Raw genomic sequence first — 23,019 nt, 5'->3', positions numbered from 1 at the left:
CCCTCAGTAACTTAACTGGCGGAAAAAGATTTTTTTGAAAAATGACGAAGCCCCGGGGTCACAATTTCAGAAAAAATCTGGCTTTTGGCAATTCACTCAAAAATGCTGCCAAACGCTTGCAAATGCTCCGCTGAAATGTTTGGCAGTCGAAACAGAATGCTTTTTTTTCACAGGAGAAGAAATCAGCCCTCAGCAACTTAACCGGCGAAAAAAGATTTTTTTGAAAAATCCCTAAGCCCTGGGGTCACAATTTCAGAAAAAATCCGACTTTTGGCAATTCACTCAAAAATGGTGCCAAACGCTGGCAAATGTTCCCCTGAAATGTTTGGCAGTCGAAACAGAATGCTTTTTATCACAGGACAAGAAATCAGCCCTCAGTAACTTAACTGGCGGAAAAAGATTTTTTTGAAAAATGACGAAGCCCCGGGGTCACAATTTCAGAAAAAATCTGGCTTTTGGCAATTCACTCAAAAATGGCGCCAAACGCTTGCAAATGCTCCCCTGAAATGTTTGGCTGTCGAAACAGGGGGCTTTTTATCACAGGACAAGAAATCAGCCCTCAGCAACTTAACAGGCGGAAAAAGATTTTTTTGAAAAATCTCTAAGCCCCGGGGTCACAATTTCAGAAAAAATCCGACTTTTGGCAATTCACTCAAAAATGGCGCAAAACGCTTGCAAATGCTCCCCTGAAATGTTTGGCAGTCGAAACAGAATGCTTTTTATCACAGGACAAGAAATCAGTCCTCAGCAACTTAACCGGCGGAAAAAGATTTTTTTGAAAAATCCCTAAGCCCCGGGGTCACAATTTCAGAAAAAATCCGACTTTTGGCAGTTCACTCAAAAATGTTGCCAATAGCTTGCAAATGCTCCCCTGAAAGCTTTGGCGATGGAAATAGAAGGCTTTTTATCACAGGACAAGAAAACAGCACTCAGCAACTTAACCGGCGGAAAAAGATTTTTTTGAAAAATCCCTAAGCCCCGGGGTCACAATTTCAGAAAAAATCTGGCTTTTGGCAATTCACTCAAAAATGCTGCCAAATGCTTGCAAATGCTCCCCTGAAATGTTTGGCAGTCGAAACAGAATGCTTTTTTTTCACAGGAGAAGAAATCAGCCCTCAGCAACTTAACCGGCGGAAAAAGATTTTTTTGAAAAATCCCTAAGCCCCGGGGTCACAATTTCAGAAAAAATCCGACTTTTGGCAATTCACTCAAAAATGGTGCCAAACGCTGGCAAATGTTCCCCTGAAATGTTTGGCAGTCGAAACAGAATGCTTTTTATCACAGGACAAGAAATCAGCCCTCAGTAACTTAACTGGCGGAAAAAGATTTTTTTGAAAAATGACGAAGCCCCGGGGTCACAATTTCAGAAAAAATCTGGCTTTTGGCAATTCACTCAAAAATGGCGCCAAACGCTTGCAAATGCTCCCCTGAAATGTTTGGCTGTCGAAACAGGGGGCTTTTTATCACAGGACAAGAAATCAGCCCTCAGCAACTTAACAGGCGGAAAAAGATTTTTTTGAAAAATCTCTAAGCCCCGGGGGTCACAATTTCAGAAAAAATCCGACTTTTGGCAATTCACTCAAAAATGGCGCAAAACGCTTGCAAATGCTCCCCTGAAATGTTTGGCAGTCGAAACAGAATGCTTTTTATCACAGGACAAGAAATCAGCCCTCAGCAACTTAACCGGCGGAAAAAGATTTTTTTGAAAAATCCCTAAGCCCCGGGGTCACAATTTCAGAAAAAATCCGACTTTTGGCAATTCACTCAAAAATGTCGCCAAACGCTGGAAAATGCTCCCCTGAAATGTTTGGCTGTCGAAACAGGAGGCTTTTTATCACAGGACAAGAAATCAGCCCTCAGCAACTTAACCGGCGGAAAAAGATTTTTTTGAAAAATCTCTAAGCCCCGGGGTCACAATTTCAGAAAAAATCCGACTTTTGGCAATTCACTCAAAAATGGCGCAAAACGCTTGCAAATGCTCCCCTTAAATGTTTGGCAGTCGAAACAGAATGCTTTTTATCACAGGACAAGAAATCAGCCCTCAGCAACTTAACCGGCGGAAAAAGATTTTTTTGAAAAATCCCTAAGCCCCGGGGTCACAATTTCAGAAAAAATCCGACTTTTGGCAATTCACTCAAAAATGTCGCCAAACGCTGGAAAATGCTCCCCTGAAATGTTTGGCTGTCGAAACAGGAGGCTTTTTATCACAGGACAAGAAATCAGCCCTCAGCAACTTAACCGGCGGAAAAAGATTTTTTTGAAAAATCTCTAAGCCCCGGGGTCACAATTTCAGAAAAAATCCGACTTTTGGCAATTCACTCAAAAATGCTGCCAAACGCTGGAAAATGCTCCCCTTAAATGTTTGGCAGTCGAAACAGAATGCTTTTTTTTCACAGGACAAGAAATCAGCCCTCAGCAACTTAACCGGCGGAAAAAGATTTTTTTGAAAAATCCCTAAGCCCCAGGGTCACAATTTCAGAAAAAATCCGACTTTTGGCAATTCACTCAAAAATGCTGCCAAACGCTGGAAAATGCTCCCCTGAAATGTTTGGCTGTCGAAACAGGAGGCTTTTTATCACAGGACAAGTAATCAGCCCTCAGCAACTTAACCGGCGGAAAAAGATTTTTTTGAAAAAGCCCTAAGCCCCGGGGTCACAATTTCAGAAAAAATCCGACTTTTGGCAATTCACTCAAAAATGTCGCCAAACGCTGGAAAATGCTCCCCTGAAATGTTTGGCTGTCGAAACAGGAGGCTTTTTATCACAGGACAAGAAATCAGCCCTCAGCAACTTAACCGGCGGAAAAAGATTTTTTTGAAAAATCTCTAAGCCCCGGGGTCACAATTTCAGAAAAAATCCGACTTTTGGCAATTCACTCAAAAATGCTGCCAAACGCTGGAAAATGCTCCCCTTAAATGTTTGGCAGTCGAAACAGAATGCTTTTTTTTCACAGGACAAGAAATCAGCCCTCAGCAACTTAACCGGCGGAAAAAGATTTTTTTGAAAAATCCCTAAGCCCCAGGGTCACAATTTCAGAAAAAATCCGACTTTTGGCAATTCACTCAAAAATGCTGCCAAACGCTGGAAAATGCTCCCCTGAAATGTTTGGCTGTCGAAACAGGAGGCTTTTTATCACAGGACAAGTAATCAGCCCTCAGCAACTTAACCGGCGGAAAAAGATTTTTTTGAAAAATCCCTAAGCCCCGGGGTCACAATTTCAGAAAAAATCCGACTTTTGGCAATTCACTCAAAAATGCTGCCAAACGCTTGCAAATGCTCCGCTGAAATGTTTGGCAGTCGAAACAGAATGCTTTTTTTTCACAGGAGAAGAAATCAGCCCTCAGCAACTTAACCGGCGAAAAAAGATTTTTTTGAAAAATCCCTAAGCCCTGGGGTCACAATTTCAGAAAAAATCCGACTTTTGGCAATTCACTCAAAAATGGTGCCAAACGCTGGCAAATGTTCCCCTGAAATGTTTGGCAGTCGAAACAGAATGCTTTTTATCACAGGACAAGAAATCAGCCCTCAGTAACTTAACTGGCGGAAAAAGATTTTTTTGAAAAATGACGAAGCCCCGGGGTCACAATTTCAGAAAAAATCTGGCTTTTGGCAATTCACTCAAAAATGGCGCCAAACGCTTGCAAATGCTCCCCTGAAATGTTTGGCTGTCGAAACAGGGGGCTTTTTATCACAGGACAAGAAATCAGCCCTCAGCAACTTAACAGGCGGAAAAAGATTTTTTTGAAAAATCTCTAAGCCCTGGGGTCACAATTTCAGAAAAAATCCGACTTTTGGCAATTCACTCAAAAATGGCGCAAAACGCTTGCAAATGCTCCCCTGAAATGTTTGGCAGTCGAAACAGAATGCTTTTTATCACAGGACAAGAAATCAGTCCTCAGCAACTTAACCGGCGGAAAAAGATTTTTTTGAAAAATCCCTAAGCCCCGGGGTCACAATTTCAGAAAAAATCCGACTTTTGGCAGTTCACTCAAAAATGTTGCCAATAGCTTGCAAATGCTCCCCTGAAAGCTTTGGCGATGGAAATAGAAGGCTTTTTATCACAGGACAAGAAAACAGCACTCAGCAACTTAACCGGCGGAAAAAGATTTTTTTGAAAAATCCCTAAGCCCCGGGGTCACAATTTCAGAAAAAATCCGACTTTTGGCAATTCACTCAAAAATGTTGCCAATAGCTTGCAAATGCTCCCCTGAAAGCTTTGGCGATGGAAATAGAAGGCTTTTTATCACAGGACAAGAAATCAGCCCTCAGCAACTTAACCGGCGGAAAAAGATTTTTTTGAAAAATCCCTAAGCCCCAGGGTCACAATTTGAGAAAAAATCCGACTTTTGGCAATTCACTCAAAAATGCTGCCAAACGCTGGAAAATGCTCCCCTGAAATGTTTGGCTGTCGAAACAGGAGGCTTTTTATCACAGGACAAGTAATCAGCCCTCAGCAACTTAACAGGCGGAAAAAGATTTTTTTGAAAAATCCCTAAGCCCCGGGGTCACAATTTCAGAAAAAATCCGACTTTTGGCAATTCACTCAAAAATGCTGCCAAACGCTTGCAAATGCTCCGCTGAAATGTTTGGCAGTCGAAACAGAATGCTTTTTTTTCACAGGAGAAGAAATCAGCCCTCAGCAACTTAACCGGCGAAAAAAGATTTTTTTGAAAAATCCCTAAGCCCTGGGGTCACAATTTCAGAAAAAATCCGACTTTTGGCAATTCACTCAAAAATGGTGCCAAACGCTGGCAAATGTTCCCCTGAAATGTTTGGCAGTCGAAACAGAATGCTTTTTATCACAGGACAAGAAATCAGCCATCAGTAACTTGACTGGCGGAAAAAGATTTTTTTGAAAAATGACGAAGCCCCGGGGTCACAATTTCAGAAAAAATCTGGCTTTTGGCAATTCACTCAAAAATGGCGCCAAACGCTTGCAAATGCTCCCCTGAAATGTTTGGCTGTCGAAACAGGGGGCTTTTTATCACAGGACAAGAAATCAGCCCTCAGCAACTTAACAGGCGGAAAAAGATTTTTTTGAAAAATCTCTAAGCCCCGGGGTCACAATTTCAGAAAAAATCCGACTTTTGGCAATTCACTCAAAAATGGCGCAAAACGCTTGCAAATGCTCCCCTGAAATGTTTGGCAGTCGAAACAGAATGCTTTTTATCACAGGACAAGAAATCAGTCCTCAGCAACTTAACCGGCGGAAAAAGATTTTTTTGAAAAATCCCTAAGCCCCGGGGTCACAATTTCAGAAAAAATCCGACTTTTGGCAATTCACTCAAAAATGTCGCCAAACGCTTGCAAATGCTCCCCTGAAATGTTTGGCAGTCGAAACAGAATGCTTTTTTTTCACAGGACAAGAAATCAGCCCTCAGCAACTTAACCGGCAGAAAAAGATTTTTTTGAAAAATCCCTAAGCCCCAGGGTCACAATTTCAGAAAAAATCCGACTTTTGGCAATTCACTCAAAAATGCTGCCAAACGCTGGAAAATGCTCCCCTGAAATGTTTGGCTGTCGAAACAGGAGGCTTTTTATCACAGGACAAGAAATCAGCCCTCAGCAACTTAACCGGCGGAAAAAGATTTTTTTGAAAAATCTCTAAGCCCCGGGGTCACAATTTCAGAAAAAATCCGACTTTTGGCAATTCACTCAAAAATGCTGCCAAACGCTGGAAAATGCTCCCCTGAAATGTTTGGCAGTCGAAACAGAATGCTTTTTTTTCACAGGACAAGAAATCAGCCCTCAGCAACTTAACCGGCGGAAAAAGATTTTTTTGAAAAATCCCTATGCCCCGGGGTCACAATTTCAGAAAAAATCCGACTTTTGGCAATTCACTCAAAAATGCTGCCAAACGCGGGCAAATGTTCCCCTGAAATGTTTGGCAGTCGAAACAGAATGCTTTTTATCACAGGACAAGAAATCAGCCCTCAGTAACTTAACCGGCGGAAAAAGATTTTTTTGAAAAATGCCTAAGCCCCGGGGTCACAATTTCAGAAAAAATCTGGCTTTTGGCAATTCACATAAAATGGCGCCAAACGCTTGCAAATGCTCCCCTGAAATGTTTGGCTGTCGAAACAGGGGGCTTTTTATCACAGGACAGCAAATCAGCCTTCAGCAACTTAACCGGCAGAAAAAGATTTTTTTGAAAAATCCCTAAGCCCCGGGGTCACAATTTCAGAAAAAAATCTGGCTTTTGGCAATTCACTCAAAAATGGCGCCAAACGCTTGCAAATGCTCCCCTGAAATGTTTGGCTGTCAAAACAGGAGGCTTTTTATCACTGGAGAAGAAATCAGCCCTCAGCAACTTAACCGGCGGAAAAAGATTTTTTTGAAAAATCTCTAATCCCCGGGGTCACAATTTCAGAAAAAATCCGACTTTTGGCAATTCACTCAAAAATGGCACAAAACGCTTGCAAATGCTCCCCTGAAATGTTTGGCAGTCGAAACAGAATGCTTTTTATCACAGGACAAGAAATCAGCCCTCAGCAACTTAACCGGCGGAAAAAGATTTTTTTGAAAAATCCCTAAGCCCCGGGGTCACAATTTCAGAAAAAATCCGACTTTTGGCAATTCACTCAAAAATGTTGCCAATAGCTTGCAAATGCTCCCCTGAAAGCTTTGGCGATGGAAATAGAAGGCTTTTTATCACAGGACAAGAAAACAGCACTCAGCAACTTAACCGGCGGAAAAAGATTTTTTTGAAAAAGCCCTAAGCCCCGGGGTCACAATTTCAGCAAAAATCCGACTTTTGGCAATTCACTCAAAAATGTCGCCAAACGCTGGAAAATGCTCCCCTGAAATGTTTGGCTGTCGAAACAGGAGGCTTTTTATCACAGGACAAGAAATCAGCCCTCAGCAACTTAACCGGCGGAAAAAGATTTTTTTGAAAAATCTCTAAGCCCCGGGGTCACAATTTCAGAAAAAATCCGACTTTTGGCAATTCACTCAAAAATGCTGCCAAACGCTGGAAAATGCTCCCCTTAAATGTTTGGCAGTCGAAACAGAATGCTTTTTTTTCACAGGACAAGAAATCAGCCCTCAGCAACTTAACCGGCGGAAAAAGATTTTTTTGAAAAATCCCTAAGCCCCAGGGTCACAATTTCAGAAAAAATCCGACTTTTGGCAATTCACTCAAAAATGCTGCCAAACGCTGGAAAATGCTCCCCTGAAATGTTTGGCTGTCGAAACAGGAGGCTTTTTATCACAGGACAAGTAATCAGCCCTCAGCAACTTAACCGGCGGAAAAAGATTTTTTTGAAAAATCCCTAAGCCCCGGGGTCACAATTTCAGAAAAAATCCGACTTTTGGCAATTCACTCAAAAATGCTGCCAAACGCTTGCAAATGCTCCGCTGAAATGTTTGGCAGTCGAAACAGAATGCTTTTTTTTCACAGGAGAAGAAATCAGCCCTCAGCAACTTAACCGGCGAAAAAAGATTTTTTTGAAAAATCCCTAAGCCCTGGGGTCACAATTTCAGAAAAAATCCGACTTTTGGCAATTCACTCAAAAATGGTGCCAAACGCTGGCAAATGTTCCCCTGAAATGTTTGGCAGTCGAAACAGAATGCTTTTTATCACAGGACAAGAAATCAGCCCTCAGTAACTTAACTGGCGGAAAAAGATTTTTTTGAAAAATGACGAAGCCCCGGGGTCACAATTTCAGAAAAAATCTGGCTTTTGGCAATTCACTCAAAAATGGCGCCAAACGCTTGCAAATGCTCCCCTGAAATGTTTGGCTGTCGAAACAGGGGGCTTTTTATCACAGGACAAGAAATCAGCCCTCAGCAACTTAACAGGCGGAAAAAGATTTTTTTGAAAAATCTCTAAGCCCTGGGGTCACAATTTCAGAAAAAATCCGACTTTTGGCAATTCACTCAAAAATGGCGCAAAACGCTTGCAAATGCTCCCCTGAAATGTTTGGCAGTTGAAACAGAATGCTTTTTATCACAGGACAAGAAATCAGTCCTCAGCAACTTAACCGGCGGAAAAAGATTTTTTTGAAAAATCCCTAAGCCCCGGGGTCACAATTTCAGAAAAAATCCGACTTTTGGCAGTTCACTCAAAAATGTTGCCAATAGCTTGCAAATGCTCCCCTGAAAGCTTTGGCGATGGAAATAGAAGGCTTTTTATCACAGGACAAGAAAACAGCACTCAGCAACTTAACCGGCGGAAAAAGATTTTTTTGAAAAATCCCTAAGCCCCGGGGTCACAATTTCAGAAAAAATCCGACTTTTGGCAATTCACTCAAAAATGTTGCCAATAGCTTGCAAATGCTCCCCTGAAAGCTTTGGCGATGGAAATAGAAGGCTTTTTATCACAGGACAAGAAATCAGCCCTCAGCAACTTAACCGGCGGAAAAAGATTTTTTTGAAAAATCCCTAAGCCCCAGGGTCACAATTTCAGAAAAAATCCGACTTTTGGCAATTCACTCAAAAATGCTGCCAAACGCTGGAAAATGCTCCCCTGAAATGTTTGGCTGTCGAAACAGGAGGCTTTTTATCACAGGACAAGTAATCAGCCCTCAGCAACTTAACAGGCGGAAAAAGATTTTTTTGAAAAATCCCTAAGCCCCGGGGTCACAATTTCAGAAAAAATCCGACTTTTGGCAATTCACTCAAAAATGCTGCCAAACGCTTGCAAATGCTCCGCTGAAATGTTTGGCAGTCGAAACAGAATGCTTTTTTTTCACAGGAGAAGAAATCAGCCCTCAGCAACTTAACCGGCGAAAAAAGATTTTTTTGAAAAATCCCTAAGCCCTGGGGTCACAATTTCAGAAAAAATCCGACTTTTGGCAATTCACTCAAAAATGGTGCCAAACGCTGGCAAATGTTCCCCTGAAATGTTTGGCAGTCGAAACAGAATGCTTTTTATCACAGGACAAGAAATCAGCCCTCAGTAACTTAACTGGCGGAAAAAGATTTTTTTGAAAAATGACGAAGCCCCGGGGTCACAATTTCAGAAAAAATCTGGCTTTTGGCAATTCACTCAAAAATGGCGCCAAACGCTTGCAAATGCTCCCCTGAAATGTTTGGCTGTCGAAACAGGGGGCTTTTTATCACAGGACAAGAAATCAGCCCTCAGCAACTTAACAGGCGGAAAAAGATTTTTTTGAAAAATCTCTAAGCCCCGGGGTCACAATTTCAGAAAAAATCCGACTTTTGGCAATTCACTCAAAAATGGCGCAAAACGCTTGCAAATGCTCCCCTGAAATGTTTGGCAGTCGAAACAGAATGCTTTTTATCACAGGACAAGAAATCAGTCCTCAGCAACTTAACCGGCGGAAAAAGATTTTTTTGAAAAATCCCTAAGCCCCGGGGTCACAATTTCAGAAAAAATCCGACTTTTGGCAATTCACTCAAAAATGTCGCCAAACGCTTGCAAATGCTCCCCTGAAATGTTTGGCAGTCGAAACAGAATGCTTTTTTTTCACAGGACAAGAAATCAGCCCTCAGCAACTTAACCGGCAGAAAAAGATTTTTTTGAAAAATCCCTAAGCCCCAGGGTCACAATTTCAGAAAAAATCCGACTTTTGGCAATTCACTCAAAAATGCTGCCAAACGCTGGAAAATGCTCCCCTGAAATGTTTGGCTGTCGAAACAGGAGGCTTTTTATCACAGGACAAGAAATCAGCCCTCAGCAACTTAACCGGCGGAAAAAGATTTTTTTGAAAAATCTCTAAGCCCCGGGGTCACAATTTCAGAAAAAATCCGACTTTTGGCAATTCACTCAAAAATGCTGCCAAACGCTGGAAAATGCTCCCCTGAAATGTTTGGCAGTCGAAACAGAATGCTTTTTTTTCACAGGACAAGAAATCAGCCCTCAGCAACTTAACCGGCGGAAAAAGATTTTTTTGAAAAATCCCTATGCCCCGGGGTCACAATTTCAGAAAAAATCCGACTTTTGGCAATTCACTCAAAAATGCTGTCAAACGCGGGCAAATGTTCCCCTGAAATGTTTGGCAGTCGAAACAGAATGCTTTTTATCACAGGACAAGAAATCAGCCCTCAGTAACTTAACCGGCGGAAAAAGATTTTTTTGAAAAATGCCTAAGCCCCGGGGTCACAATTTCAGAAAAAATCTGGCTTTTGGCAATTCACATAAAATGGCGCCAAACGCTTGCAAATGCTCCCCTGAAATGTTTGGCTGTCGAAACAGGGGGCTTTTTATCACAGGACAGCAAATCAGCCTTCAGCAACTTAACCGGCAGAAAAAGATTTTTTTGAAAAATCCCTATGCCCCGGGGTCACAATTTCAGAAAAAATCCGACTTTTGGCAATTCACTCAAAAATGCTGCCAAACGCGGGCAAATGTTCCCCTGAAATGTTTGGCAGTCGAAACAGAATGCTTTTTATCACAGGACAAGAAATCAGCCCTCAGTAACTTAACCGGCGGAAAAAGATTTTTTTGAAAAATGCCTAAGCCCCGGGGTCACAATTTCAGAAAAAATCTGGCTTTTGGCAATTCACATAAAATGGCGCCAAACGCTTGCAAATGCTCCCCTGAAATGTTTGGCTGTCGAAACAGGGGGCTTTTTATCACAGGACAGCAAATCAGCCTTCAGCAACTTAACCGGCAGAAAAAGATTTTTTTGAAAAATCCCTAAGCCCCGGGGTCACAATTTCAGAAAAAAATCTGGCTTTTGGCAATTCACTCAAAAATGGCGCCAAACGCTTGCAAATGCTCCCCTGAAATGTTTGGCTGTCAAAACAGGAGGCTTTTTATCACTGGAGAAGAAATCAGCCCTCAGCAACTTAACCGGCGGAAAAAGATTTTTTTGAAAAATCTCTAATCCCCGGGGTCACAATTTCAGAAAAAATCCGACTTTTGGCAATTCACTCAAAAATGCTGCCAAACGCTTGCAAATGCTCCGCAGAAATGTTTGGCAGTCGAAACAGAATGCTTTTTTTTCACAGGAGAAGAAATCAGCCCTCAGCAACTTAACCGGCGGAAAAAGATTTCTTTGAAAAATCCCTAAGCCCCGGGGTCACAATTTCTGAAAAAATCCGACTTTAGGCAATTCACTCAAAAATGCTGCCAAACGCTTGCCAATGCTCCCCTTAAATGTTTGGCAGTTGAAACAGAATGCTTTTTATCACAGGACAAGAAATCAGTCCTCAGCAACTTAACCGGCGGAAAAAGATTTTTTTGAAAAATCCCTAAGCCCCGGGGTCACAATTTCAGAAAAAAACTGACTTTTGGCAATTCACTCAAAAATGGTGCCAAACGCTGGCAAATGTTCCCCTGAAATGTTTGGCAGTCGAAACAGAATGCTTTTTTTTCGCAGGAGAAGAAATCAGCCCTCAGGAACTTAACCGGCGGAAAAAGATTTTTTTGAAAAATCTCTAATCCCCGGGGTCACAATTTCAGAAAAAATCCGACTTTTGGCAATTCACTCAAAAATGCTGCCAAACGCTTGCAAATGCTCCGCAGAAATGTTTGGCAGTCGAAACAGAATGCTTTTTTTTCACAGGAGAAGAAATCAGCCCTCAGCAACTTAACCGGCGGAAAAAGATTTCTTTGAAAAATCCCTAAGCCCCGGGGTCACAATTTCTGAAAAAATCCGACTTTAGGCAATTCACTCAAAAATGCTGCCAAACGCTGGCAAATGTTCCCCTGAAATGTTTGGCAGTCGAAACAGAATGCCTTTTTTTCGCAGGAGAAGAAATCAGCCCTCAGGAACTTAACCCGCGGAAAAAGATTTTTTTGAAAAATCCCAAAGCCCCGGGGTCACAATTTCAGAATAAATCTGACTTTTGGCAATTCACTCAAAAATGGCGCCAAACGCTTGCAAATGCTCCCCTGAAATGTTTGGCTGTCGAAACAGGAGGCTTTTTATCACAGGACAGCAAATCAGCCCTCAGCAACTTAACCGGCGGAAACAGATTTTTTTGAAAAATCCCTAAGCCCCGGGGTCACAATTTCAGAAAAAAACTGACTTTTGGCAATTCACTCAAAAATGGTGCCAAACGCTTGCAAATGCTCCCCTGAAATGTTTGGCTGTCGAAACAGATGGCTTTTTATCACAGGAGAAGAAATCAGCCCTCAGCAACTTAACCGGCGGAAAAAGATTTTTTTGAAAAATGCCTAAGCCCCGGGGTCACAATTTCAGAAAAAATCTGGCTTTTGGCAATTCACTCAAAAATGGTGCCAAACGCTTGCAAATGCTCCCCTGAAATGTTTGGCTGTCGAAACAGGGGGCTTTTTATCACAGGACAGCAAATCAGCCTTCAGCAACTTAACCGGCGGAAAAAGATTTTTTTGAAAAATCCCTAAGCCCCGGGATCACAATTTCAGAAAAAATCCGACTTTTGGCAATTCACTCAAAAATGCTGCCAAACGCTTGCAAATGCTCCCCTGAAATGTTTGGCTGTCGAAACAGATGGCTTTTTATCACAGGAGAAGAAATCAGCCCTCAGCAACTTAACCGGCGGAAAAAGATTTTTTTGAAAAATCCCTAAGCCCCGGGGTCACAATTTCAGAAAAAATCTGGCTTTTGGCAATTCACTCAAAAATGGTGCCAAACGCTTGCAAATGCTCCCCTGAAATGTTTGGCTGTCGAAACAGGAGGCTTTTTATCACAGGACAAGAAATCAGCCCTCAGCAACTTAACTGGCGGAAAAAGATTTCTTTGAAAAATCTCTAAGCCCCGGGGTCACAATTTCAGAAAAAATCCGACTTTTGGCAATTCACTCAAAAATGCTGCCAAACGCTGGAAAATGCTCCCCTGAAATGTTTGGCTGTCGAAACAGGAGGCTTTTTATCACAGGACAAGAAATCAGCCCTCAGCAACTTAACAGGCGGAAAAAGATTTTTTTGAAATATCCCTAAGCCCCGGGGTCACAATTTCAGAAAAAAATCTGACTTTTGGCAATTCACATAAAAAGGGCGCCAAACGCTTGCAAATGCTCCCCTGAAATGTTTGGCTGTCAAAACAGGAGGCTTTTTATCACAGGACAAGAAATCAGCCCTCAGCAACTTAACCGGCGGAAAAAGATTTTTTTGAAAAATCTCTAATCCCCGGGGTCACAATTTCAGAAAAAATCCGACTTTTGGCAATTCACTCAAAAATGCTGCCAAACGCTTGCAAATGCTCCGCTGAAATGTTTGGCAGTCGAAACAGAATGCTTTTTTTTCACAGGAGAAGAAATAAGCCCTCAGCAACTTAACGGGCGGAAAAAGATTTCTTTGAAAAATCCCTAAGCCCTGGGGTCACAATTTCAGAAAAAATCCGACTTTTGGCAATTCACTCAAAAATGCTGCCAAACGCTTGCAAATGCTCCGCTGAAATGTTTGGCAGTCGAAACAGAATGCTTTTTTTCCACAGGAGAAGAAATCAGCCCTCAGCAACTTAACCGGCGGAAAAAGATTTCTTTGAAAAATCCCTAAGCCCCGGGGTCACAATTTCAGAAAAAATCCGACTTTTGGCAATTCACTCAAAAATGGTGCCAAACGCTGGCAAACGTTCCCCTGAAATGTTTGGCAGTCGAAAAAGAATGCTTTTTATCACAGGACAAGAAATCAGCCCTCAGTAACTTAACCGGCGGAAAAAGATTTTTTTGAAAAATCCCTAAGCCCCGGGGTCACAATTTCAGAAAAAATCCGACTTTTGGCAATTCACTCAAAAATGGTGCCAAACGCTGGCAAACGTTCCCCTGAAATGTTTGGCAGTCGAAACAGAATGCTTTTTATCACAGGACAAGAAATCAGCTCTCAGTAACTTAACCGGCGGAAAAAGATTTTTTTGAAAAATCCCTAAGCCCCGGGGTCACAATTTCAGAAAAAATCTGACTTTTGGCAATTCACTCAAAAATGGGGCCAAACGCTTGCCAATGCTACCCTGAAATGTTTGGCTGTCGAAACAGGAGGCTTTTTATCACAGGACAAGAAATCAGCCCTCAGCAACTTAACCGGCGGAAAAAGATTTTTTTGAAAAATCTCTAAGCCCCGGGGTCACAATTTCAGAAAAAATCTGACTTTTGGCAATTCACTCAAAAATGCTGCCAAACGCTTGCAAATGCTCCCCTGAAATGTTTGGCTGTCGAAACAGGAGGCTTTTTATCACAGGACAAGAAATCAGCCCTCAGCAACTTAACCGGCGGAAAAAGATTTTTTTGAAAAATCCCTAAGCCCCGGGGTCACAATTTCAGAAAAAATCTGACTTTTGGCAATTCACTCAGAAATGCAGCCAAACGCTTGCAAATGCTCCCCTGAAATGTTTGGCTGTCGAAACAGAAGGCTTTTTATCACAGGACAAGAAATCAGCCCTCAGCAACTTAACCGGCGGAAAAAGATTTTTTTGAAAAATCCCTAAGCCCCGGGGTCACAATTTCAGAAAAAATCTGACTTTTGGCAATTCACTCAAAAATGCTGCCAAACGCGGGCAAATGTTCCCCTGAAATGTTTGGCTGTCGAAACAGGAGGGTTTTTATCACAGGACAAGAAATCAGCCCTCAGCAACTTAACCGGTGGAAAAAGATTTTTTTGAAAAATCTCTAAGCCCCGGGGTCACAATTTCAGAAAAAATCCGACTTTTGGCAATTCACTCAAAAATGCTGCCAAACGCTTGCAAATGCTCCCCTGAAATGTTTGGCAGTCGAAACAGAATGCTTTTTTTTCACAGGAGAAGAAATCAGCCCTCAGCAACTTAACCGGCGGAAAAAGATTTTTTTGAAAAATCCCTAAGCCCCGGGGTCACAATTTCTGAAAAAATCCGACTTTTGGCAATTCACTCAAAAATGTTGCCAAACGCTTGCAAATGCTCCCCTGAAATGTTTGGCTGTGGAAACAGAAGGCTTTTTATCACAGGACAAGAAATCAGCCCTCAGCAACTTAACCGGCGGAAAAAGATTTTTTTGAAAAATCCCTAAGCCCCGGGGTCACAATTTCAGAAAAAAATCTGACATTTGGCAATTCACTCAAAAATGGCGCCAAACGCTTGCAAATGCTCCCCTGAAATGTTTGGCTGTCAAAACAGGAGGCTTTTTATCACAGGACAAGAAATCAGCCCTCAGCAACTTAACCGGCGGAAAAAGATTTTTTTGAAAAATCCCTAAGCCCCAGGGTCACAATTTCAGAAAAAATCCGACTTTTGGCAATTCACTCAAAAATACTGCCAAACGCTTGCAAATGCTCCGCTGAAATGTTTGGCAGTCGAAACAGAATGCTTTTTTTCCACAGGAGAAGAAATCAGCCCTCAGCAACTTAACCGGCGGAAAAAGATTTCTTTGAAAAATCCCTAAGCCCCGGGGTCACAATTTCAGAAAAAATCCGACTTTAGGCAATTCACTCAAAAATGCTGCCAAACGCTTGCCAATGCTCCGCTGAAATGTTTGGCAGTCGAAACAGAATGCTTTTTATCACAGGACAAGAAATCAGCCCTCAGCAACTTAACCGGCGAAAAAAGATTTTTTTGAAAAATCCCTAAGCCCCGGGGTCACAATTTCAGAAAAAAATCCGACTTTTGGCAATTCACTCAAAAATGCTGCCAAACGCTTGCCAATGCTCCCCTGAAATGTTTGGCAGTCGAAACAGAATGCTTTTTATCACAGGACAAGAAATCAGCCCTCAGCAACTTAACCGGCGAAAAAAGATTTTTTTGAAAAATCCCTAAGCCCCGGGGTCACAATTTCAGAAAAAAATCCGACTTTTGGCAATTCACTCAAAAATGGTGCCAAACGCTGGCAAACGTTCCCCTGAAATGTTTGGCAGTCGAAACAGGAGGCTTTTTATCACAGGACAAGAAATCAGCCCTCAGCAACTTAACCGGCGGAAAAAGATTTTTTTGAAAAATCTCTAAGCCCCAGGGTCACAATTTCAGAAAAAATCTGGCTTTTGGCAATTCACTCAAAAATGCTGCCAAACGCTTGCCAATGCTCCCCTGAAATGTTTCGCTGTCGAAACAGGAGGCTTTTTATCACAGGACAAGAAATCAGCCCTCAGCAACTTAACCGGCGGAAAAAGATTTTTTTGAAAAATCTCTAAACCCCGGGATCACAATTTCAGAAAAAATCCGACTTTTGGCAATTCACTCAAAAATGCTGCCAAACGCTTGCAAATGATCCCCTGAAATGTTTGGCAGTCGAAACAGAATGCTTTTTTTTCACAGGAGAAGAAATCAGCCCTCAGCAACTTAACCGGCGGAAAAAGATTTTTTTGAAAAATCCCTAAGCCCCGGGGTCACAATTTCTGAAAAAATCCGACTTTTGGCAATTCACTCAAAAATGTCGCCAAACGCTTGCAAATGCTCCCCTGAAATGTTTGGCTGTGGAAACAGAAGGCTTTTTATCACAGGACAAGAAATCAGCCGTCAGCAACTTAACCGGCGGAAAAAGATTTTTTTGAAAAATCCCTAAGCCCCGGGGTCACAATTTCAGAAAAAAATCTGACATTTGGCAATTCACTCAAAAATGGCGCCAAACGCTTGCAAATGCTCCCCTGAAATGTTTGGCTGTCAAAACAGGAGGCTTTTTATCACAGGACAAGAAATCAGCCCTCAGCAACTTAACCGGCGGAAAAAGATTTTTTTGAAAAATCTCTAAGCCCCGGGGTCACAATTTCAGAAAAAATCCGACTTTTGGCAATTCACTCAAAAATGCTGCCAAACGCTTGCAAATGCTCCCCTGAAATGTTTGGCAGTCGAAACAGAATGCTTTTTTTCCACAGGAGAAGAAATCAGCCCTCAGCAACTTAACCGGCGGAAAAAGATTTCTTTGAAAAATCCCTAAGCCCCGGGGTCACAATTTCAGAAAAAATCCGACTTTAGGCAATTCACTCAAAAATGCTGCCAAACGCTTGCCAATGCTCCCCTGAAATGTTTGGCAGTCGAAACAGAATGCTTTTTATCACAGGACAAGAAATCAGCCCTCAGCAACTTAACCGGCGAAAAAAGATTTTTTTGAAAAATCCCTAAGCCCCGGGGTCACAATTTCAGAAAAAAATCCGACTTTTGGCAATTCACTCAAAAATGCTGCCAAACGCTTGCCAATGCTCCCCTGAAATGTTTGGCAGTCGAAACAGAATGCTTTTTATCACAGGACAAGAAATCAGCCCTCAGCAACTTAACCGGCGAAAAAAGATTTTTTTGAAAAATCCCTAAGCCCCGGGGTCACAATTTCAGAAAAAAATCCGACTTTTGGCAATTCACTCAAAAATGTTGCCAAACGCTTGCCAATGCTCCCCTGAAATGTTTGGCTGTCGAAACAGGAGGCTTTTTATCACATGACAAGAAATAAGCCCTCAGTAACTTAACCGGCGGAAAAAGATTTTTTTGAAAAATCTCTAAGCCCCGGGGTCACAATTTCAGAAAAAATCCGACTTTTGGCAATTCACTCAAAAATGCTGCCAAACGCTTGCAAATGCTCCGCTGAAATGTTTGGCAGTCGAAACAGAATGCTTTTTTTTCACAGGACAAGAAATCAGCCCTCAGCAACTTAACCGGCGGAAAAAGATTTTTTTGAAAAATCCCTAAGCCCCGGGGTCACAATTTCATAAAAAATCCGACTTTTGGCAATTCACTCAAAAATGCTGCCAAACGCTGGAAAATGCTCCCCTGAAATGTTTGGCTGTCGAAACAGGAGGCTTTTTATCACAGGACAAGAAATCAGCCGTCAGCAACTTAACCGGCGGAAAGAGATTTTTTTGAAAAATCCCTAAGCCCCGGGGTCACAATTTCAGAAAAAAACTGACTTTTGGCAATTCACTCAGAAATGCAGCCAAACGCTTGCAAATGCTCCCCTGAAATGTTTGGCTGTCGAAACAGGAGGCTTTTTATCACAGGACAAGAAATCAGCCCTCAGCAACTTAACCGGCGGAAAAAGATTTTTTTGAAAAATCTCTAAGCCCCGGGGTCACAATTTCAGAAAAAATCCGACTTTTGGCAATTCACTCAAAAATGCTGCCAAACGCTTGCAAATGCTCCCCTGAAATGTTTGGCTGTCGAAAGAGGAGGCTTTTTATCACAGGACAAGAAAAAAGCCCTCAGCAACTTAACCGGCGGAAAAAGATTTTTTTGAAAAATCCCTAAGCCCCGGGGTCACAATTTCAGAAAAAATCCGACTTTTGGCAATTCACTCAAAAATGTTGCCAAACGCTTGCAAATGCTCCCCTGAAATGTTTGGCTGTGGAAACAGAAGGCTTTTTATCACAGGACAAGAAATCAGACCTCAGCAACTTAACCGGCGGAAAAAGATTTTTTTGAAAAATCCCTAAGCCCCGGGGTCACAATTTCAGAAAAAATCCGACTTTTGGCAATTCACTCAAAAATGCTGCCAAACGCTGGAAAATGCTCCCCTGAAATGTTTGGCTGTCAAAACAGGAGGCTTTTTATCACAGGACAAGAAATCAGCCCTCAGCAACTTAACAGGCGGAAAAAGATTTTTTTGAAATATCCCTAAGCCCCGGGGTCACAATTTCAGAAAAAAATCTGACTTCTGGCAATTCACTCAAAAATGGGGCCAAACGCTTGCAAATGCTCCCCTGAAATGTTTGGCTGTCGAAACAGGAGGCTTTTTATCACAGGACAAGAAATCAGCCCTCAGTAACTTAACCGGCGGAAAAAGATTTTTTTGAAAAATCCCTAAGCCCCGGGGTCACAATTTCAGAAAAAAATCCGACTTTTGGCAATTCACTCAAAAATGGTGCCAAACGCTGGCAAACGTTCCCCTGAAATGTTTGGCAGTCGAAACAGAATGCTTTTTATCACAGGACAAGAAATCAGCCCTCAGCAACTTAACCGGCGGAAAAAGATTTTTTTGAAAAATCCCTAAGCCCCGGGGTCACAATTTCTGAAAAAATCCGACTTTTGGCAATTCACTCAAAAATGTTGCCAAACGCTTGCCAATGCTCCCCTGAAATGTTTGGCTGTCAAAACAGGAGGCTTTTTATCACAGGACAAGAAATCAGCCCTCAGCAACTTAACAGGCGGAAAAAGATTTTTTTGAAATATCCCTAAGCCCCGGGGTCACAATTTCAGAAAAAAATCTGACTTTTGGCAATTCACTCAAAAATGGGGCCAAACGCTTGCAAATGCTCCCCTGAAATGTTTGGCTGTCGAAACAGGAGGCTTTTTATCACATGACAAGAAATCAGCCCTCAGTAACTTAACCGGCGGAAAAAGATTTTTTTGAAAAATCTCTAAGCCCCGGGGTCACAATTTCAGAAAAAATCCGACTTTTGGCAATTCACTCAAAAATGCTGCCAAACGCTTGCAAATGCTCCGCTGAAATGTTTGGCAGTCGAAACAGAATGCTTTTTTTTCACAGGACAAGAAATCAGCCCTCAGCAACTTAACCGGCGGAAAAAGATTTTTTTGAAAAATCCCTAAGCCCCGGGGTCACAATTTCATAAAAAATCCGACTTTTGGCAATTCACTCAAAAATGCGGCAAACGCTGGAAAATGCTCCCCTGAAATGTTTGGCTGTCGAAACAGGAGGCTTTTTATCACAGGACAAGAAATCAGCCCTCAGCAACTTAACCGGCGGAAAAAGATTTTTTTGAAAAATCCCTAAGCCCCGGGGTCACAATTTCAGAAAAAATCCGACTTTTGGCAATTCACTCAAAAATGTTGCCAAACGCTTGCAAATGCTCCCCTGAAATGTTTGGCTGTGGAAACAGAAGGCTTTTTATCACAGGACAAGAAATCAGACCTCAGCAACTTAACCGGCGGAAAAAGATTTTTTTGAAAAATCCCTAAGCCCCGGGGTCACAATTTCAGAAAAAATCCGACTTTTGGCAATTCACTCAAAAATGCTGCCAAACGCTGGAAAATGCTCCCCTGAAATGTTTGGCTGTCAAAACAGGAGGCTTTTTATCACAGGACAAGAAATCAGCCCTCAGCAACTTAACAGGCGGAAAAAGATTTTTTTGAAATATCCCTAAGCCCCGGGGTCACAATTTCAGAAAAAAATCTGACTTCTGGCAATTCACTCAAAAATGGGGCCAAACGCTTGCAAATGCTCCCCTGAAATGTTTGGCTGTCGAAACAGGAGGCTTTTTATCACAGGACAAGAAATCAGCCCTCAGTAACTTAACCGGCGGAAAAAGATTTTTTTGAAAAATCCCTAAGCCCCGGGGTCACAATTTCAGAAAAAAATCCGACTTTTGGCAATTCACTCAAAAATGGTGCCAAACGCTGGCAAACGTTCCCCTGAAATGTTTGGCAGTCGAAACAGAATGCTTTTTATCACAGGACAAGAAATCAGCCCTCAGCAACTTAACCGGCGGAAAAAGATTTTTTTGAAAAATCCCTAAGCCCCGGGGTCACAATTTCTGAAAAAATCCGACTTTTGGCAATTCACTCAAAAATGTTGCCAAACGCTTGCCAATGCTCCCCTGAAATGTTTGGCTGTCAAAACAGGAGGCTTTTTATCACAGGACAAGAAATCAGCCCTCAGCAACTTAACAGGCGGAAAAAGATTTTTTTGAAATATCCCTAAGCCCCGGGGTCACAATTTCAGAAAAAAATCTGACTTTTGGCAATTCACTCAAAAATGGGGCCAAACGCTTGCAAATGCTCCCCTGAAATGTTTGGCTGTCGAAACAGGAGGCTTTTTATCACATGACAAGAAATCAGCCCTCAGTAACTTAACCGGCGGAAAAAGATTTTTTTGAAAAATCTCTAAGCCCCGGGGTCACAATTTCAGAAAAAATCCGACTTTTGGCAATTCACTCAAAAATGCTGCCAAACGCTTGCAAATGCTCCGCTGAAATGTTTGGCAGTCGAAACAGAATGCTTTTTTTTCACAGGACAAGAAATCAGCCCTCAGCAACTTAACCGGCGGAAAAAGATTTTTTTGAAAAATCCCTAAGCCCCGGGGTCACAATTTCATAAAAAATCCGACTTTTGGCAATTCACTCAAAAATGCGGCAAACGCTGGAAAATGCTCCCCTGAAATGTTTGGCTGTCGAAACAGGAGGCTTTTTATCACAGGACAAGAAATCAGCCGTCAGCAACTTAACCGGCGGAAAGAGATTTTTTTGAAAAATCCCTAAGCCCCGGGGTCACAATTTCAGAAAAAATCTGACTTTTGGCAATTCACTCAGAAATGCAGCCAAACGCTTGCAAATGCTCCCCTGAAATGTTTGGCTGTCGAAACAGGAGGCTTTTTATCACAGGACAAGAAATCAGCCCTCAGCAACTTAACTGGCGGAAAAAGATTTTTTTGAAAAATCTCTAAGCCCCGGGGTCACAATTTCAGAAAAAATCCGACTTTTGGCAATTCACTCAAAAATGCTGCCAAATGCTTGCAAATGCTCCCCTGAAATGTTTGGCAGTCGAAACAGAATGCTTTTTTTTCACAGGAGAAGAAATCAGCCCTCAGCAACTTAACCGGCGGAAAAAGATTTTTTTGAAAAATCCCTAAGCCCCGGGGTCACAATTTCAGAAAAAATCCGACGTTTGGCAATTCACTCAAAAATGCTGCCAAACGCTGGAAAATGCTCCCCTGAAATGTTTGGCTGTCGAAACAGGAGGCTTTTTATCACAGGACAAGAAATCAGCCCTCAGCAACTTAACAGGCGGAAAAAGATTTTTTTGAAATATCCCTAAGCCCCGGGGTCACAATTTCAGAAAAAAATCTGACTTTTGGCCATTCACTCAAAAATGATGCCAACCGGTTGCAAATGCTCCCCTGAAAGCTTTGGCGATGGAAACAGAAGGCTTTTTATCACAGGAGAAGAAATCAGCCCTCAGGAACTTAACCGGCGGAAAAAGATTTTTTTGAAAAATCTCTAAGCCCCGGGGTCACAATTTCAGAAAAAATCCGACTTTTGGCAATTCACTCAAAAATGCTGCCAAACGCTTGCAAATGCTCCGCTGAAATGTTTGGCAGTCGAAACAGAATGCTTTTTTTTCGCAGGAGAAGAAATCAGCCCTCAGGAACTTAACCGGCGGAAAAAGATTTTTTTTGAAAAATCTCTAATCCCCGGGGTCACAATTTCAGAAAAAATCCGACTTTTGGCAATTCACTCAAAAATGCTGCCAAACGCTTGCAAATGCTCCGCAGAAATGTTTGGCAGTCGAAACAGAATGCTTTTTTTTCACAGGAGAAGAAATCAGCCCTCAGCAACTTAACCGGCGGAAAAAGATTTCTTTGAAAAATCCCTAAGCCCCGGGGTCACAATTTCTGAAAAAATCCGACTTTAGGCAATTCACTCAAAAATGCTGCCAAACGCTGGCAAATGTTCCCCTGAAATGTTTGGCAGTCGAAACAGAATGCCTTTTTTTCGCAGGAGAAGAAAGCAGCCCTCAGGAACTTAACCGGCGGAAAAAGATTTTTTTGAAAAATCCCAAAGCCCCGGGGTCACAATTTCAGAATAAATCTGACTTTTGGCAATTCACTCAAAATTGGCGCCAAACGCTTGCAAATGCTCCCCTGAAATGTTTGGCTGTCGAAACAGGAGGCTTTTTATCACAGGACAGCAAATCAGCCCTCAGCAACTTAACCGGCGGAAACAGATTTTTTTGAAAAATCCCTAAGCCCCGGGGTCACAATTTCAGAAAAAAACTGACTTTTGGCAATTCACTCAAAAATGGTGCCAAACGCTTGCAAATGCTCCCCTGAAATGTTTGGCTGTCGAAACAGATGGCTTTTTATCACAGGAGAAGAAATCAGCCCTCAGCAACTTAACCGGCGGAAAAAGATTTTTTTGAAAAATGCCGAAGCCCCGGGGTCACAATTTCAGAAAAAATCTGGCTTTTGGCAATTCACTCAAAAATGGTGCCAAACGCTTGCAAATGCTCCCCTGAAATGTTTGGCTGTCGAAACAGGGGGCTTTTTATCACAGGACAGCAAATCAGCCTTCAGCAACTTAACCGGCGGAAAAAGATTTTTTTGAAAAATCCCTAAGCCCCGGGGTCACAATTTCAGAAAAAATCCGACTTTTGGCAATTCACTCAAAAATGCTGCCAAACGCTTGCAAATGCTCCCCTGAAATGTTTGGCTGTCGAAACAGATGGCTTTTTATCACAGGAGAAGAAATCAGCCCTCAGCAACTTAACCGGCGGAAAAAGATTTTTTT

Source organism: Podarcis melisellensis (assembly GCF_964234715.1).
Source record: "Podarcis melisellensis genome assembly, chromosome: 13".
In the NCBI taxonomy this organism is placed as follows: Eukaryota; Metazoa; Chordata; class Lepidosauria; order Squamata; family Lacertidae; genus Podarcis; species Podarcis melisellensis.
Note: the sequence above shows the minus strand (reverse complement) of the source record.